The following is an 18,674-nucleotide window of genomic DNA, read 5'->3' as shown; positions in this document are numbered from 1 at the left end:
GGGATTAACTTTTAAAGTGGCCGCGGATACAATCTACGGGAATATTTTAGGACTTACAATTACATTAAATGGCCATTTAAAACCTGCCAATCCTTTAAATTCCCATCATATCATTAATCGGTCGAATGATTTGTTTAAGCGTGCCTTGGATGTTTTGGCGGTTGAGCGCAGGTAAATCATTGTTCGGCAGATCAAGCTTTCAATATGAATTGATCGTAATATCCCTCTGTTTTAACGGCTTTTTTGAAATTTTCGCTTTTGGCTTTACCGCAATCGGGCGTCGGGGAAAACCTAACTCCTTATATTGACACCTTTTGAAATCCCCGATCGCCGATAGCGATATCGCATCGCATTGGGAGTATGGGCACTTTACGAAAACATGGATAGCATATCGCCGATCGCCGATAGCGATATCGCATCGCATCGGGGTGAATTACCTGGGGTGCTTTAAGAACATGCATAGTATATTGCCGATCGCCGATAGCGATATCGCATCGGGGAAAATGAATGGGCCGTTAAAGTATGCTTCCTATGTCATTGCGATATGCGATCTTGCGATCACTTTATCGCAATGATAAAAGATTGATTATTTGTATTATTAAGATCAAAATGGGTTTATCGAAAAGGTTTTCATAATGTATTTTCATTTTGTTTTGGGACCTTTTTTTTTTTTGAATAATACAATGTTGATACCAATCAAAACTAAAGGGACCCATTTCATATGATAGTTTTCCTAAATAAATAATGATATGAAATGGGGGGTTGTTGTAGAGCACAACAATTGGCGATTCACTGGAAGAAACAGTTATCTCTGAAAAGTATGGAAATACTTAAACTTTTTCAAAATAGAGTTCTTATTAAAGGGGAAAATTCTAATATAACTAGGTATATATGCATTCTAAATAAAATGAATCTATCTTTGTTAATTTCCTCTCTTGTTTAAAATTAGATACATTCTAAGTTTTAAATTGGCGTTTATTGGTTTATAATGATAAAACAGAGAACCTTTCCAAATCAGCTTTTTAAAATTGACTCCTTTGTCATAGGTAGAGCCTCTGCTGCCAGCAAACGTTCATAGTTTCAACAGGGATACCTTTAAACCATATTATTGTCCATAGTCCCATCCATTTAAGAGTGTGATTAACAGAATGAATTCAAAACATGTTTTCACATTTTGTATTTCCTTTATTTTTCTGTTATTGCTAAGATAAAAAGCCATTGTCCTGGTTTGGTGGCCAGCTATTGACAATGCCATTCACTGGTAGTAATCTAACTGAACAAGCTGGCTCATGATGAGACCCCTTGTCTTATAATTCTAAGCCATTACCCTGTTTTGGTATGCAGTATTGGTAATGTCGGTTAAACTATTTCCCTATGAACATGGTAAGCAGGCTTGTAATAAGACCTCTCATCTTTAACATCAGATATTTTGGAATTACACTCTAAGTAACCATAAAATTTGGTGAATGGGATGGACAATTTTCTCCTTAAGAGTAAATGGATGACAAGGTAAGAGTTAAAGATGCTGAAGTTGGATTAGTTTTTGTTTTGATATTGATAACCCTTTTGTGGCCAATCTGAAAACATAAAATGATTTACAATACTTCTAAACTTTGAGAAGGGTTCACAAAAATTGAATTGTGAATTTTGGAATGCAATTATACCTAGTTTCCTAGAAATTATCCCTCTTATGTAAGACTTCTATTATTTAAAAGTAAATATCCACACTACTTCTGTGGAGCAACTTTCAAATACAACAAAGGTCAATGGAAGATACCTTACAACTTTATTTTCTAATGGTCCTATAAACTACAAAACTCTATTAAACTAAAAAAAGGAGAAGGGGTTACCTCCTCAATTAAATAATTTCTTTAAGATAAGGCCATTAACAGGGAGAGAATCTCTCAAACCTGATAAATCTTGTAATATGAAGGTCGAATGGTTTATCTTCTCATAGATCTGAAATGGCCCAAGCCACATCTTCTGGAACTTGGTGTGTTTTCCCTTGTCCTCATGGGCTTTGTCCCATTTCAGAACTAAATCACTGACTTGAAATTGTTTTGAACCGGATGAGACTGAATCAAAGGATGACTTGATGATTTGCTGATGTTTTGCATGAATAACCTTGGCGTTTTCCCTTTCCTCTTCTAATTTTAGAATTTGGTCATGTCTAAGTTGAATAGAAGAAGAAGGGCTTTCCTCAATAAACTGAACTAAGGCTAGAGAAGGAAGAACAAGATTTGTTGGTAACACTGCTTCTTTTCCATACACAAGGTTGAACGGAGAAGATCCTATGGAAGCCTTCTGTGTTATCCTATCAGCCCATAGTGCGAATATTAAGGATTTGTGCCATGTTTTATTGTTCTGTTCGATAGTTCGCTTAATAATTTTAATCATATTTTTATTTGTAGACTCTGCTAAACCATTACCCTGAGGATAGTAATTAGCGGAATATTTTAATTTAAATCCTCTTTTAATAGCGAAATCAAACATAGCATTGCCTGAAAAGTAAGATGCATTATCAAAAACAAGAGCATTTGGGACACCAAACCTGGTAATGATGAATTGATCTATAAACTCAACGATTGCCTCAGAATTTGTTGTCTTCAAAGGAATTGCTTCAACCCACTTAGTAAAATAATCAGTAGCAGTAAGGATATACTTATGTTGCTTGGAAGAATGCGGAGTAATTTCCCCAATGATATCCAATCCCCATTGCTCAAATGGTTGTTCAATGTTGACCGGCTGTAAAGGAAAAGCTGATTTTCTTTGTCTTCCACTAGAAGTTTGACAATTTTGGCATTTCCTTACATATTCATGAGCATCTCTAAACAGAGTGGGCCAATAATAGCCAGCATGAATGATTTTATGGGCTGTTGTGTCAGCTCCAAAATGTCCTCCTGCTGGTCCATCATGTAATTCCTGCAAAACCTTTTGTGCTTCAGGTTTTTCTAGGCATCTTAATAAGATTGAATCATAATTTCGCCTAAAAAGCACATCATCAATAATTGTGAAATTTTTTTCTTTCAATCTAATGGCCCTTTTGTTTTTGTAAGACAGGTTAGGAGGTGCATATCCATTTTTCAAATAAAAGATTAAGTCAGCATATTGTGACTCAGAATCAGTAATACTTATCTGGTTGATTTCTTCGGTTTGATCTGTATCACCTGATTCTGGAATGTTGGATGCTCCTGCCAATAACCTGCAAAAACCTTGGCCTCTAACAATCTTTGCTGGTTTAATTTCTAAGTCATATTCTTGAAGTGTTGTAACCCAATTTGCCCTTTTTTCACTTAGTTCCTTTTGGATCAATAGTTGCCTTAATGCAGGAAAAGGAACTATAACTTTTGTGTGGGTTTTTAAAAGGAAGGGTCTGTAATGTTTGACAGCTTTGTATACAGCAAAGGCTTGTTTTTCTACTTCGGAGTAATTCAATTCAGCACCCTGAAGATTTGAACTATAAAATGAAATGGGTGCTTCCACATTGTGATCATTGAGCTACGTGAGTACTGCTGCATAGGACAAGTTGGATGCGATAGTATACAATGTAAAATGATTAGAAAAATTAGGAGTATTTAAGGTTGGGGCATTGATTATTGATTGCTTTATTAAATCAAACGCTTCCTTTTCTACTGATCCCCACTTAAAGACTGAATTTTTCTTAGTCATAGTTTGAAGTGGCAAAATAATTTGAGAAAAATCTGGAACAAATCTTTTAACAAAATTGATTTGGCCTAAAAATGACTGCATGGATTTTTTATTATGAGGGAAAGGGATTTCAGAGATTTCTTTGATCCGGTCAGGATCAATATAAATGCCATCTTTAGACACAATAAAGCCTAAGAGCTTTCCTTGGTCAAGAGCGAAGAAAGATTTGTTAGGGTTAAGAGAAATACCATATCTTTTGCAGCGTTGAAAGATTTGATTTAGATCATGCAAATGATTGGACTTCTCCTTAGAAAATACAGTAATATCATCTAGATAGACGACTATTGTTCTATTAATCAACCCTTTAAAGGCTATATCCATCGCTCTTTGGAACGTCGCTCCTGCATTAATAAGTCCGAAAGGCATTTTCTGATACGCATATGTTCCCCATTTTGTTCTGAATGTGGTTTTAAGCTGGTCATCAGGATGGACTAGAACTTGGTTATATCCTGAGAAACCGTCTAGAAAGGACATTAACTCAGAGCCTGCTACTGATTGGAGTATCTGCTCCATAGTAGGTAATGGGAAATTATCTTTTAAGCTCGCCTTGTTCAAATTTCTGAAATCAATACAAATCCTAATGTCGCCATTTTTCTTTCTGACTGGCACCATATTGGAGACCCAGTTTGAGTGCCGAACGGGAAAAATAATCTTAGCTTTCAAGAGTTTGTTATGTTCAGATTTTATTTGACTCTATAAGTTCGGATGTATTTTCCTCAACTTCTGCTGAATTGGTTTCTGATCGGGAAGCATTGGAATGGTATGCTGGATGATGGATGAATCATATGTCTTTAAATCATCATACTTCCAAGCAAAAACTTGTTTGTTTTTCCTTAACAGTCTAATGAATGCCTCCTTCTCTTCCAAGGAAAGTCCTAATCCTAAATTAATGTTTTGAGGAGTTTGCTCAGTGCCAAGATTTATCAATTCAAACCTTAGGGTAGAACTTTGGAGCTTTGCATTAGTCACAGGTTTAAACCTGTCTTTAATATCATAAAGATCCTCGAGCTTTACCACAGGCTTAGGGATTGAGTTTTCCTCAGGTTTACCTCTCATTTGAAGGTCATGCTCGTTTTCCTCGATGATTTGATCATCATAGGACTTTTCGGAAGTTAAGAACTGTAAAATGTCTTCATCATGGTTAAACACTCTCCAATTAGTGACATTGTCAGGAATTGATGGCCTAAAAAGCAATTCTATTGAAAATCTATCTGGGTTGTAGTCTTCGGAAGGTAGGAGCTTGGAAGCAACATTGGCTAGCAGGTCAGCTGCCGAGTTTTGAGACCTGGGAATAGAAGAAATATTGAATGCCAAAAAGTGGGAGGTAAGTTCCTACGTCAGCGATTGATAATGCTTGAGATGGGTGGAAAGACAATGAATTGTATTCCTTACCTGTTTGATAATAATTTCAGAATCTCCGAACACTTTCAAATATTGGACCTTAAGGCCGATGGCTTTATATAGTCCTTGGACTAAGGCTTCATACTCTGCTGTGTTATTTGTGCATTCAAATTCTAACCTACAGGACAGCATTGTTTTTTCCCCTTGTGGGCTAATCAAAATACATCCTGCTCCTGAGCCCTCACTAGATTTGGACCCATTGAAATATACCGACCAAAATAAAGAAGTATTAACAATTTTATTTACAGTTTTCTTAGTACCATTGAAACATCTTGACCTATCTGTTTGTGAAAAATTTTCAATCTGAGATGTAAAATGGTTTACTGAGAAAGGGGATGGCTGGGCAGCGAAGTTGCCAAAGAATGACTCTGATGAATAATTCCCCAAAATGTTGTTATTAAATGCTATTGGTTGGTTTTCTTGCTCAAACTCAGTAACTATATGGGTCATATGTTTTTCTCGATCGACCCTTATTTGATTTGGCTTACCCTTATAGGGAAGCCACATATGTGACCAATCAGTAGAAATATACCCATGTAGTTTCTCAGACCAATCCCTACTCAAGATTAAACCGTAAAATTCAGGTATGTCGGCTATTAGGATATCAATCCTTTGTACTATTGTGGGATCAGCAAATAACCTGATAGTTACGGAATTAATCTCTCCCAAAACCTGTACTTTGGTCCTGTCTAACTGTACAATGTGAATAACAGACTTCTGGGGTTCAATGTTCAGTTTGGAACAAACTGAAGCTGGCATTATGTTAGAAGATGCCCCTGAGTCAATCAAACAGTTGTGCAGGTTTCTATTGTAGATCTCATAGGTTAGAAGGAAAGGTGGAGTATGAGAGTTTGATCTATCTCCTATTAGGACTGCATCAGTAGCTTCAACCATACCAGAAGGTGGTTGACCTGTATCGTTAGCGGCTTTAGCACTGGGAAGAGGTGAAGTGGGAACAACATTTAATTCTTTGAGAAGCAATTTTTGCTGATGTTTTAACTTGCTAAGTTCAAACATGGTAATGTTCGCCTTAGTTTTCTTCATATCATCAACAATATTGTAATCCATTGAATCGGATACCACCAAAGTTTTAGATGTTAAAGGAGTATTTGAGGTTGAAGGTTGGTTTTGAGGAACTGCTGCAGGTGGCTTCTTTGTAGATACTTTTTCCTTTGTTGTAGCAGCACCTGCACTCCTTTTCTTTGAAGTTGCCTGAACAGGTTCGGAGGTACTTTTACTCCTAGTAGTGACAGGAAATGCTTCTTCTTCATTATCTGTATCGGAGTTAGGCAGTATGAAATCCCACATTCCATGACATTCAACAACTTCCTCTTCTTCATCAGTAGGTGTAACTGTTTCTTCTTCTCCTTCTTCAAGATCTGAATCTGCATTTGATATAACATTTGGTGGTTTTGATTCAGTTTTATTATAATTTCTAATGGGTCTTTGGGTTGAGGTTTCAGCTACCTGTTTTTTGATTTCAACCATTTCGTTTGACAAATTCTTGAGGACCTTTTGCAGACCCTCCATGTCATATGGATCTTTTGGGGTTTTCTTCTTTGAGTCATCTTTAAAAGAAACCTTTTTGGCTTTTCTGTCTTCTAGAGCAGCTTTCTTTTCTAGAGCATTAATGCGTTTCTCCACAGCAAGTGCTTCTTTCATGTTTTCAGCTAAAGTAGGTTTCCCAGCCCTGTCTACAAAAATAGCTATATTGGCAGGTAGGGCGGTTATATACCATTCGCTTCGGATTTGCTCACTTGGTTTGGAGGCCGTTGGGATTTTATTCAAGAGTTTATTGAATCGGGCGTTAAATTCCTTAATCGGTTCCCTATGCTCTATCCTAAGATTGGAGAGATCGTTTATTAGTGTAGCCAAAGACCTATCATCTCCATACTTAGTAAGAAACTGCTCTTGGCAAGTGTTCCAACTGGTAATGGAACCAGAGGGTAAAGAAAAATACCAGGATCCTGCTGATCCTTGCAAGGTATAAGGGAAAAGTCTAACAACAACATCTTGTTCTGTTACTCCTTTCAAGTTGACTGCCAACATGAAGTTATTAATATGTTCCTCAGCTTGGGTCCCATCATCTGGGTTAAACTTGGGTAGCCATTTTTCAGGAGCATCAGGTAATGCATGCAATGGTGCAGGCATGTTGACTGCACCAGGCCTGGTCCATGGATCTGCCATTATAACAGCAATGGTAGATGATACTACTGTTGAAATTCCAAATGTCTGGGAAGGAAATGATATTGCGGAGTGAGCAGGTTGGGATGTTAAAGTTCCTAATCCCTGATGAACAACAATATGTAATGGGGGAGTGGATGGTTGACTTCGCACAGGGGAAAGTGAGATGGAGGATGTGGATGAAAGCTCTTCACTGTCAGATCCTTCAGTATATTTCTTCGCCTTTTTCCTTTTGGGTAAAGGGAACTCAGTGGGTTCAATACCGAGCTTTTCGCTCTGAAGTCTGGTGAGAGGGTGAGATAAATTGAACTGCGAAGTTGCACTGCTTTGTGATACCTCAGATTTCTGTGGTGAAATCGAGAAGCTCTAAAGTTTTTGGATAAGAGACTGGACTTCAGGGGATTCGAGACTTAATTGTTCAGGAGTATGATGGGTTTGAGCATTGGTAGTTGATTCCTCTTCTTCTTGTTTGGATACTGGAGAACCAGCATGCAATTGGGAAGTACGAGGTGATACGGAGGGAGAATTACTCTTAGAATGGCCTGTAGATTTGGGTTTGCTTGCCATTCACAGTTGAGGCCCTCCTTCTAGCGCCAAAAATGTTGATGCCCCGAAAATCGTTGTATCAACATTGGGGGATAACCACCTGGTCTGGACCTTAGTACAACTCCTTTTCCGTTTGGAATGGTGGCTCCGACTGGGGATAATGGGACCAGTTTCCCAGTAATGGATAAACGAGATGAATGAATGATTGGTTGACTAATCATATGATAGGTGAATAACTTAATCTATCGGCGAAATAAAAGAAATACTACTAATCCCGGGAACTATTGTATTTTTTAAAGTGTAGCGCTTGATGATCTATGTTTATAAACAGGCATGTGGATGACTCTATCCAATAAACATGGACTTTTATTCATTCAAGAATTACTCTGCTTAAATCGTTAAACAAAGGGATTAGCGCAATATTGCTACACTTTATATATCATCGATACATATATGATCAAAGGAAAAGCATCCCATAAACATCCAATAGTGGAGGGAATAAAGAAATGCTGTTAAAACACATACATATATTCGATAATAGCAAAGGCAATCAAATAACAATTCATATGAAAATAATGAATTCAGACATAGATAATAGTACCATATGAGCTGCTAAACACTCCCAATATCAATCGCTATTTGAGATTCTTCTTCCAACGCAGAAATACTTTCAAACAAAGACAGTAGTGCACATTTGCATAAAAGCTTCCTTGTCAAAATTAGAATAACTGGTCCAGTTTTATAAAAGAATATGGCTGAAGCACAATAGTGCAACTTCAGTCTTTAAGTCAAATACAAAACTTTACGACCCCTTCTAAAAACATGAAAGGGTCTATAAATACTTAATTAAGCTAACTATCTATGAAACTGAAATCCTACTTAATTGGTATCAATTAATTTTGATAATATTTTCCTCAGCAACCTGGCAGTCGGCGGCATGAATCATCAAGTAGGCTGTTTGCCTTTAAATCTGAGCTGACTTATCGCAAGCATCGGCTCCACTTCGGGTGGTCTGTTGAGGCGAGAGCTAAGCTGGGCGGCATAGGTGGCATCTTGAATATCGGGGATAATATACCCGATTACATCTGTAAGGCATTTGAGGGCGGCTCTTTAAGTGTGTGGTTTTACCAAGAAGAACCAATAGGTGTCCCATGTTAAACTGTTAATTCCAGCAATTAATCTCCCCTTTTCCTCTAGATCTGGATAACATGACTGCTCCAATGCTTTCATCGCTGTCAGTTTTCTTGGTGTGCATTGGGAAATCATGTTTGACAAGTAGAGAGTGTTATTAACTAATTCAACCAAATTGCTTGCAGTTGATTTGCACCTGGAAACTGCCCTCTCTGCTTTCATTAACTGGGACTGCCATTCTGTAAATAATATATCTTTATGTGACTCTAAAATTCTTGGTAAATTCGTCGCTTGTCCCTAGTCAGTATCTTGCCAGTCAAGAAATGTAGCTATCGTTTCTTCAGCTTGATCCAATTCCGTCCTAGCCTTTTCTATTTTCTCACTTATTGATGTCGTTAATTCACATAGTGGCTCTGCCTGGGCGATTTGTTGACATAGAAGTTTGATTTGTGCTATTAATGCCGTATTTATCTGTAGTGCTTCTACTCTGAATTCAGTTATTTGTGGAACGCCCTTTGTCTTCTCAAGCTTTGCTGATAGTTGAGCAATCTGCTCATCTTTTGTTTTCAGCATTTGCTCATTTGCTGCCTTCAGTTGTGCCAAGGCCTCTGACAATTCTTTCTGCTTTTGGATTGCGCTGTGGTCAATCCTTTGTTTCTCTGCCTGGAATTGTTGAGTTAATTGATTGTTTACTTGCTGTTGTGTCAACAATTGTTGTTCTGCCTGCTCCGCTTTCTGCTTTGCTTCAGTTAGATGTGCCTGTAATAAGAAGATTTCATGGTCTTTTGTTTTCAATAAAAGACTCACCTCTGATGCCTTGTCTATTGTTGCTGCTGAATAGGCTCCAGCATATTGTGACAGTTTTGTCAGGTCATCGGAGGGGTCAAATTCCTCCTTCCAAACCACATTGCCCGTGACCATTTGTTCTGGGAAAAGGGAAAGTTGATCAGTCCTTCTTCTCTTCCTCTGTCGTTTTACTACAGCTTTATGCCTTGGGCTGTAGAAGACATCCAAGGGAGGAATCTCTTCTACTTGCAAAATTATTTGATCGGAGGGGTCCTTTGGTATTATTTCTACTTCCTTTGAAATGGGTGGGCCGCTGGTTCCACTTGGAACCTGTTGTGAAGTGGTTTCCTGTGTGTCTGCTGCTTTCGAAGTTTCAGTGTTCTTTGAACATTCCAGACTGCTGATAATAGAATCAAATTGCTGCCATTCCTAGAGCAATTTTGGGTCAATATGAGTATCCACATTTACTTCAATGTTGGTCTGTTTCTGCTCTTTAGTCTGGGTCTCCTCCCGCACTTTCTCCTGCTCCTTAGTCTGAGTTTCCTCCTGTGGTTTTTCTTGTTCTTTTGTTGTAACCGGAGGTTCCTTTGACTGTTCCCGTTCAAGCTCGCTTGATGATATTGTTGGGGTTGTTGATAACAAATCTAAAGGTAGAGTTTGCAACCTCTGTTCTCTAAGTCTGTTGAATTAGACCAACCCTTCATCTTGATATTTCATTCTGGCAAATGCCTTAACCTGAATTATTGACTCGGCTGAGGAGAACAGGTCATCGAACATATCTTCTTTATGATCAAACTTTGCCAATTTGGCCTGTTCAAGTGCATTATAGGCAACTTTGTTGGGATCAAATTGCCTATTGGGGAGAGGTTCTAGAGTTAATGATTTCATATTTGTAGCTTCTTTCTCTGCATGTTTGAAATCATGCAATGTGTAGACATCGCATCTCAAAGGAAAAGAGGGCCAGCCCTGCTTCTTATTTTTCTTGAGGGTCTGTGTGACTCCCTCGGCAATGATCTGATAAGCTATTTCCCTCGCCAGCAGTTTATCAGTTATGTACAAGGGTAGGACATGAGGTTCGGCTTGGCTACCGAAAACTCTTATATAGGTAAACTTCTCCTCCTCGAACCATCTTCCTATTGACATGAAGTCAATCCCTGCTTGGTAGGAAATCTTGGGAGGAGGTTTATCAAAAATAGAGTAATGAATGGGTAACATAAAGCCATTGCAGACTTGGTATAAATGGTGCTTATAAGAGGATTTCCATAATTTCTGATGGTATATGTGAATAGACATGGGGTCTTGTGATGTCCACCTCCAGCCGAGCACAAGAAATTTAGAATTAAAACACAAGGTATCTAAAATATAGGCACTGTAGTAGAATGGGGGAATTAACCTTTCAGTAACGCGGGTCTTATTTCTAAACTCAAGAACAACTGTTGCTAGTTTATCTGAGAGTATAGTTGCCCAATCCATTATTTCACTGTTACATGCCGCTTCCATCAAGGGAACCATTTCTATAGTGAAATTAGAAGAGTCGTGCAACCCCCACAATCTACACATCATTATTCCAGCATAACAATAAGGAGAACATAGGGAATCAACCGAGTACTTACCGGAAGATTCATGTTTGTGTTTTGCCGGATTTTGTCTCCAATCCCGGATGGGTTCGGATTCAATTTCATTCTCTTTTCGGAATTTTTCCAAGAACACCTTGTTGTACTTCTTCTTTGGCTCAGGAAAATGATACATTTGCCTTAAATCATCAGCCTTGAATGACCCGAAAATTCTCCCGTCTCTGGTGCAGAAGGTTCCGTCCATGATTGGGATTTCCTCAATTGCCCACCGCACTACATCCGTATATGGGATAATTTGTTCCCGAGCTGCTATCCGATGAAGGAAGGAGTCAGCTAAGTCCTTTAAAGTACAATCAGATTTCCGAGTTGAATCTACAGAGGCTTGTACTGTTGTCACTTCAGGTTCTTCGGCTTCAATCAAATTGTAGGTACATTGCCAAGTAGTTTTGCCGAGACCAGAACATGTAGTATCAGATATCAATCCTTTCATTTTATTTGTTGGATCAGCGATGGCTTGTCCTGTGGCTGGTGCAGCGGAAGCGACTGTGGTTTTCTTAGACTTCTTCCCCATTCTGTTTGAGTTTTCTGCTTTGGAAGAATTCTGCACAGGAGTGAAAATAAACGTAACACAGAGAATTGGTAATGAAAATTGAATATGAGAAAGATATATTCATCAATGCGTGATGAGGGATTAAATTTTAAAGTGGCCACGGATACAATCTACGGGAAGATTTTAGGACTTACAATTACATTAAATGGTCGTTTAAAACCTGCCAATCCTTTAAATGCCCATCATATCATTAATCGGCGGAATGATTTGTTTAAGCGTGCCTTGGATGTTTTGGCGGTTGAGCGCATGTAAATCATTGTTCGACAGATCAAGCTTTCAATATGAATTGATCGTAATATCCCTTTGTTTTAATGGCTTTTTTGAAATTTGCGCTTTTGGCTTTACTGCAATCGGGCGTCGGGGAAAACTTAACTCCTTATATTGACACCTTTTGAAATCCCCAATCGCCAATAGTGATATCGCATCGCATCGGGAGTATGGGCACTTTACGAAAACATGGATAGCATATCGCCAATCGCCGATAGAGATATCGCATCGCATCGGGGTGAATTACCTGGGGTGCTTTAAGAACATGCATAGTATATTGCCGATCACCGATAGCGATATCGCATCGGGGAAAATGAATGGGTTGTTAAAGTATGCTTCCTATGTCATTGCGATATGCGATCTTGTGATCGCTTTATCGCAATGATAAAAGATTGATTATTTGTATTATTAAGATCAAAATGGGTTTATCGAAAATGTTTTCATAATGTATTTTCATTTTGTTTTGGGACCTTTTTTTTTTTTGAATAATACAATGTTGATACCATTCAAAACTAAAGGGACCCATTTCATATGATAGTTTTCCTAAATAAATAATGATATGAAATGGGGGGTTGTTGTAGAGCACAACACTAGGTTATCAACAGATCTTACCTAGTTCCCAACAGATGCTAATGAGTGGCTTCGATTTGAATTCCACAGCTAATTTTCCAGTTCTCATAAGCTCATTGAAAGTTTTCTTGATTTGCAAGGTAACGATGAATTTAGGATTGGCGAACTCATTAGCAGGTTAATGAGGGAGGAAAAAGCTGAAGGTGGCAAATGAGGACAATCTAAAGAGAGTTATAAACGTGAAAATGAGATTGAAGGACTGAAATCAATTCGCTGAAAAGGACTGAAATTCAGAAGGAAAATAAAATTTGCATAAAACAGGAAAGGACATGATGAAAATGTAACTAAGCTAACATCAAAATAAAATGAATCCTAACCTACTCAGGAGGTAACCACCATGTGGCGGTTACTGGAAGTACCTTTTAAGATGTTGGCCATTAATAGGGAGCTTTTCGGTTTTTCCCTGTAAAGTTTCCAATCTGTAGGTTCCCTGACCAATTTTTTCCTCAACTTGGAATGGGCCGAGCCATAAGTGTTGGAATTTCGTGTGCTTACCTTTTGGCTTATTAAATTTATCATCCAGGTCATAAAAGTGTTCCATCTTGACAACTGACTTGGGGATTATATTGGGATGGTCATTTTACTCATCTTCACTCCCGTTCATACGCTTGTCATGCTCCTTTTCATCAATGAGTGCATTTTTTAATGTCTTTTCGCAATGCAGGAACTCTAGGATTTTTTCATCACCTTCAAACACCTGCCAATTCGAGATGTTATCAAGCACGGATGGTCTGAAAATCAATTCAACATAATATTCATTCTTGTTTAATCTAAGATCAGGCAAAAGTTTTGTAGCCATACCGACCATCAGATCGGCACCTTGGTTTTACCCTTGAAGTATGTATGTGATATTGAAAGAATCAAAACTATCAATTAAGCTCCATACCTCATGTTGGTACCTTACCAGGTGTAGCGAATTGCAATGTATCCTTTTCCTTACGTGGTCCACAATCATCTGTGAGTCACCAACAACTTTAAGACTTTTCACCTCCATATCAATGGCTTTTTTCATGCCTTGCAGCAAGCCTTTGTATTTTGCCATGTTGTTGGTGCACGTGAACTCCAACCGGCTGACCATTAGATGTTGGTTCCCTTGCAGGTCAATGAGAATGCTCCCAGCACCTATGCCTTCAAGGTAGTTAGAGCCATCAAAGTAGAGTGTCCAAAATATAGAGTCTAATGTTACATTAAATGACCTGCTTCCTATGCAATTAGTTCTATCATCTACTATATTACAGGATCGTTCATTAGTTGGACTATAGGGAAGAGCTTCCAACTATGTGTTTATTGCAGTTTCTTCAATTATCTTTGCATGGAATTCCTGAAAACAGGTTTCTGTGGCAAAAATATCGAAACTATAATTCCCAATGATAGAGTTGATAAACATGCCATTTAGTTCCGTCACCACATACTTCATGTATCTTTCTCGGTCAACCCTCAACATATCACCTTTCCCTTCTGAGGCAGCAAGAGATGGGACTAATTAGTTGAGAAATATCCATTCAGTTTTGCTGACCAATCCCTACTAAGTAGCATTCCATAAGCCTCGGGTATGTCGACTACAACTATATCAATGACTTGTGTGTATTGTGGTTTAGTAGCCATCCAAATCAACAGATCTTTCAATTCCCCAATTACTTTCACATTTGTCCTGTCCAATTGCATGATTCGAGTTTGAGTTTTCTTGGGTATTGCATGAAGTCTTTTAGCAACAACGTAAGGCATCACAGTCGACGAGGCACCTGAGTCTACCAAGAAATCACGTATTTTCATGTTGAAGATTTCAAATGTGATAATGAAAGGGGGAGTCATGGATTTTTATTTCCTTCCTATCATGGCCGCACTGACATCTTGGGGGGTTCGATTCATTTTGGATAGAGTGGCTTCCATAGCTGATGGTGTTTGGGCTGTACTGGTGGTACTAATAGGTCTGGACGCAAACTTCTTGGTTTGGCTACTCGAAATGGTGGGAGATTTGAAATTCCGTTCATTCATAGATTTCAAGAGCAAATCTCTTTGTTGCGCTAATTTTATCAAATCGAAGTATGTGATATTAGCTCGAGATTTCTTAAGATCATCCACAATGTTGTAATCAATGTTATGAACAAGGTAGGGTAGAGTAAACATACCCGTATTGCCATTCTTAGGTGGGATTTTACCATTTTGAGTCACCTTCACTAAAATTAGAGATGTATTATCTTTCTGTGGATAATTCACAACCGGAGTATTCTTGAACTCACCACTAGGTTTACCCTTCTCTACAGGGACTTTAGGAGAGGATGCCTTCAAAGGGCGAACATCTTTCTTTGTCTGGTCTACAAGCTTCATCACATTTGCAAGTGGCCCCTTACTTCGTGTGTGGATTTCATTAGTGTGGATTTATGTTGTACTATCTCCTTCATTGTCACCATTCTCATTTGTATGGAAATCCCACAGTACATTGATTTGAGATTCTTCATCCAAGGGCTCTTCTACTTGGTATTCTTCCTCATTTTCTTGTTCTGGCTCCAACTCCACTATAGGTTCTTCGTTGTTAAGGAGAAATCCAATAAGAGATAGCTCTTCCATTTTTAAATTCCCTTCATTGGGTGGAGCAGGTAGTGCAAGTTGACTATGACCACCTCCTGCCTTCTTACGATAGAAAGGTTTGAAAGATTTTCTGTTGTTATAATCTCCTCCATCCCCACTTGTACTCTCTGCAAAATTCCTTCTCATATTGATGACTGTGTTTGTCAGTTTCTTAATGGTCCAATGCAAACCTTCCACATTTGTGGTATCCTTTTCTTTGATTTCAGCCCCTTTATTATCACTCCCATTATTCTTCTTGGATGAGTGAGAGGCTTTATTTCCTTCGGTTGTATGATGACATGCTGTGAGACTGATCATTTCATTCTTGACTCTTACTGCTTCATTGGTAGCACTCTGTAAGGTTTGTACGTTGCTCCTTTTGACCCACATCACAGTAGGGACAGGGAGAGCAGTGATGTAGAATTCCATGAGCACCTCCTCAGTAGGTCTAGCGTTAGCCAGGATTCTGTTAAACAAAGTGTTGAACTAGATGTTAAAATCCTTGACCTTTTCTTTGGTTTCCATTTTCAAACGAGATAGTTCTAAAACTAAGGTTGCAGGTGTTTTATCATCGCCAAACTTATCTAAAAAGGCCTTTTGAAAGGTGACCCATGAGGTAATCGATCCTATTCTCAAGCTAAAGTACCATGTGGAGGCCGCACCAATCAGAGTAAAAGGGAATAAGCAACATACTACATCTTCATAAACTACCCCCAACAAGTGCACGACCAGGAAGAAAGAGTGAATATGGTTATCAGCAGTGTCTCCCCACTCAGGGTCAAATTTAGGCAGTACTCTTTCTGCATTATTGGGTAAGGGATGCTGCTGCCCAGGTACCGATACGACATCCTGAGCGAGCTAGGGAGGGAGTGCTCTCAGAGGAGGTGGGAGTTGGTTCCCACCTGTTTGAAGCTGATTCCCACTTGGAAGATGGACGTTAGCCATATTATGGATAGAGAGGTTCAAGTTGAAGGTTTCTTTGAGGTGTTCTTTATTAGGATTTCCCCAATCGGGCCAGGAATTACCTTTAGAGAGTGGATCCTCAGGAATTTCTTCCCAAGGAGTGTCGATAATTTGCAAGGACTCTAACACAATATATTCAAGAGATGGGGCTGCAAATGTCTCTTCATTTATGGAACAGATCCTTGGCTTTCTTTTAGTTGTCCGAGGTAAAGAGTGAAAGATGGGGAGCTGAGAGATGGAACGAGCATAAGCCCGAGAAAGTAAACTGACTGGTTGTTCCTTAGTGACAAGATACTCCCACAGTGTCTCTTCTTCAAGTGACCCAAGAACGAGACTTAGAGGGATCTCTGTTTCTTCGAAATGAAACTTTTCCAAATGGGAGGAAGGATCTTTTCGACCTTTACGATCCATGCATTAATCTTTTCGAGTCCATGCGCGACATTTATAGATGAAATCACAAAAAGCTGTGGACGATGGTTTAGGCCCTCCTTCTAGCACCAATTTGTTGATGTGGTGAATGTTTGCTATGCCAACAAGGGAAACTAACCCGATTGCAGACCCCAATTAGATCTACTTTCATTTGGAATGGCTAGTTTTGACGGGTTTTAAAGGATCCCGTAAACTGTTATATGTATTGAAAGATTTCTTCTTGGAGGAAGACTTCAATTAAATCAACAAAGAGAAACAACTAACCTATAAGTATCAAATCCTATCTACACTAATTTTAACTACTTATGCTAGTCCTAACTGTTCTAATCTATCCTGCAGGAGCATAAAAAAAGGAAGTTAAACATCATATATAAATTCCAAGTTCTAATGAATCAATTACGGGTTCACAGATGAACAAGTTTGTATTAAATCTTGATTGCAATCTAATTACTTATATAGGAATACACATTCCTTTCCATACAAATAAAACTTGCAACTGATGTTTAACAAGGTCTCGAATCAGCAATCGCTCATGAATTAAACATGGTAACAAATCATATTTGAATATCCAAGACTAGTCCCGAGTTTTTTGTTATCAATATGCACAAAACAAATCACATTTATATTTATGCCAGTGACAACAGTATGATTCTAAACACATGAAAGAAAGGAAAATAGATCTGAAAAAGGCTCTTTCTCAACCAAACAGTGTTCTTTATTCACAATAAATCAAAAGCTGTTCTGCCCAAACAAAAATCCCTCATCGCATCTCTGGAGGTAATACTTATGCCGAAGGAAAATGACCCTTGGTCTTCCCTTCCCCGACTTTTCCTCCTCCCGCTCTTTTCCATACACATTAGAATATGCAGATGTAGATGGCCGACACGTAAAGGGCATATCTGCTGCTGTGATTCATTTTCTGGGGAAGTGAATAAATGTTGATTAAAAGAGGATGACTGTGTGTCATCCCTTCACACCTGTATTAAGAAGACGTTACTCCCTATCATTTCCTGAAGGAAACTGAAGACACTGCACTTATCATCCCACATCTGGCATGATTGAAAGTATGTTTGGAGGTAATAACATCTTCATGTATCAGCGTTGTGCTTCCTCTTGACATGGAGCGTGCCTTCATGATGCACTATGGCAGTTCATCTCCCTTTCTGCAGAATATGTGTTTGCAATATCGACACTAGTGGTGCAGAGGTGTCATCTTGATATAAATTGCCTTTATCTGCTACCGGGTCCACTTGAACTCGCCTACAGAAATAATTAATATTAGCTATGATTATGGGAAACTTGACAAACATGCTCACAAACAAACCTTGCATTCAACCATAATTTCTATTCCATCTTGCAATGCAGAGCAACTATGATTATCAAACCATCGAACCTGCTGTGACATGTATTTGCATTGCCCATAATATTCATTTTTACTCAAGGATTGTTTTAACCATGCTTCACAAGCAGACCATTCACTTTACGGGATTTTCCTTTGAAAACCCCAACCACAACATTTTATCGAAATACACAGGAATACACAGGAAAACCAGATATATATCCGGGCATATAATTATTGTCGAGTTCACTTAATCACATCGTGCCTTTTGTTTAAATGCTAAACTCTACTAATTGCGATAAGTGATTGGGGGGGGGACCCGAAATATATATGTGCTAAGGTTAATAGTTCCGGCGGGTCCACCATATGGGATTTTCCTTTGAAAACCCGGACCACAACTCTTTATCGCAATACACAGGAAAACATGGGATAAACCCACGGCCGACCATAAGGCCGGACTTCAAACATTATGCATCTGGGACTATAGTTATCGTCGGGTCTGCCCATCACCCTTTCGCATATCGCATATCGCTTTACT

The sequence above is a fragment of the Pinus tabuliformis genome, chromosome 7 (assembly GCF_031772625.1).
Source record: "Pinus tabuliformis cultivar Carrire ecotype Pingquan chromosome 7, CPIR1, whole genome shotgun sequence".
NCBI classification, from domain to species: domain Eukaryota; kingdom Viridiplantae; phylum Streptophyta; class Pinopsida; order Pinales; family Pinaceae; genus Pinus; species Pinus tabuliformis.
Note: the sequence above shows the minus strand (reverse complement) of the source record.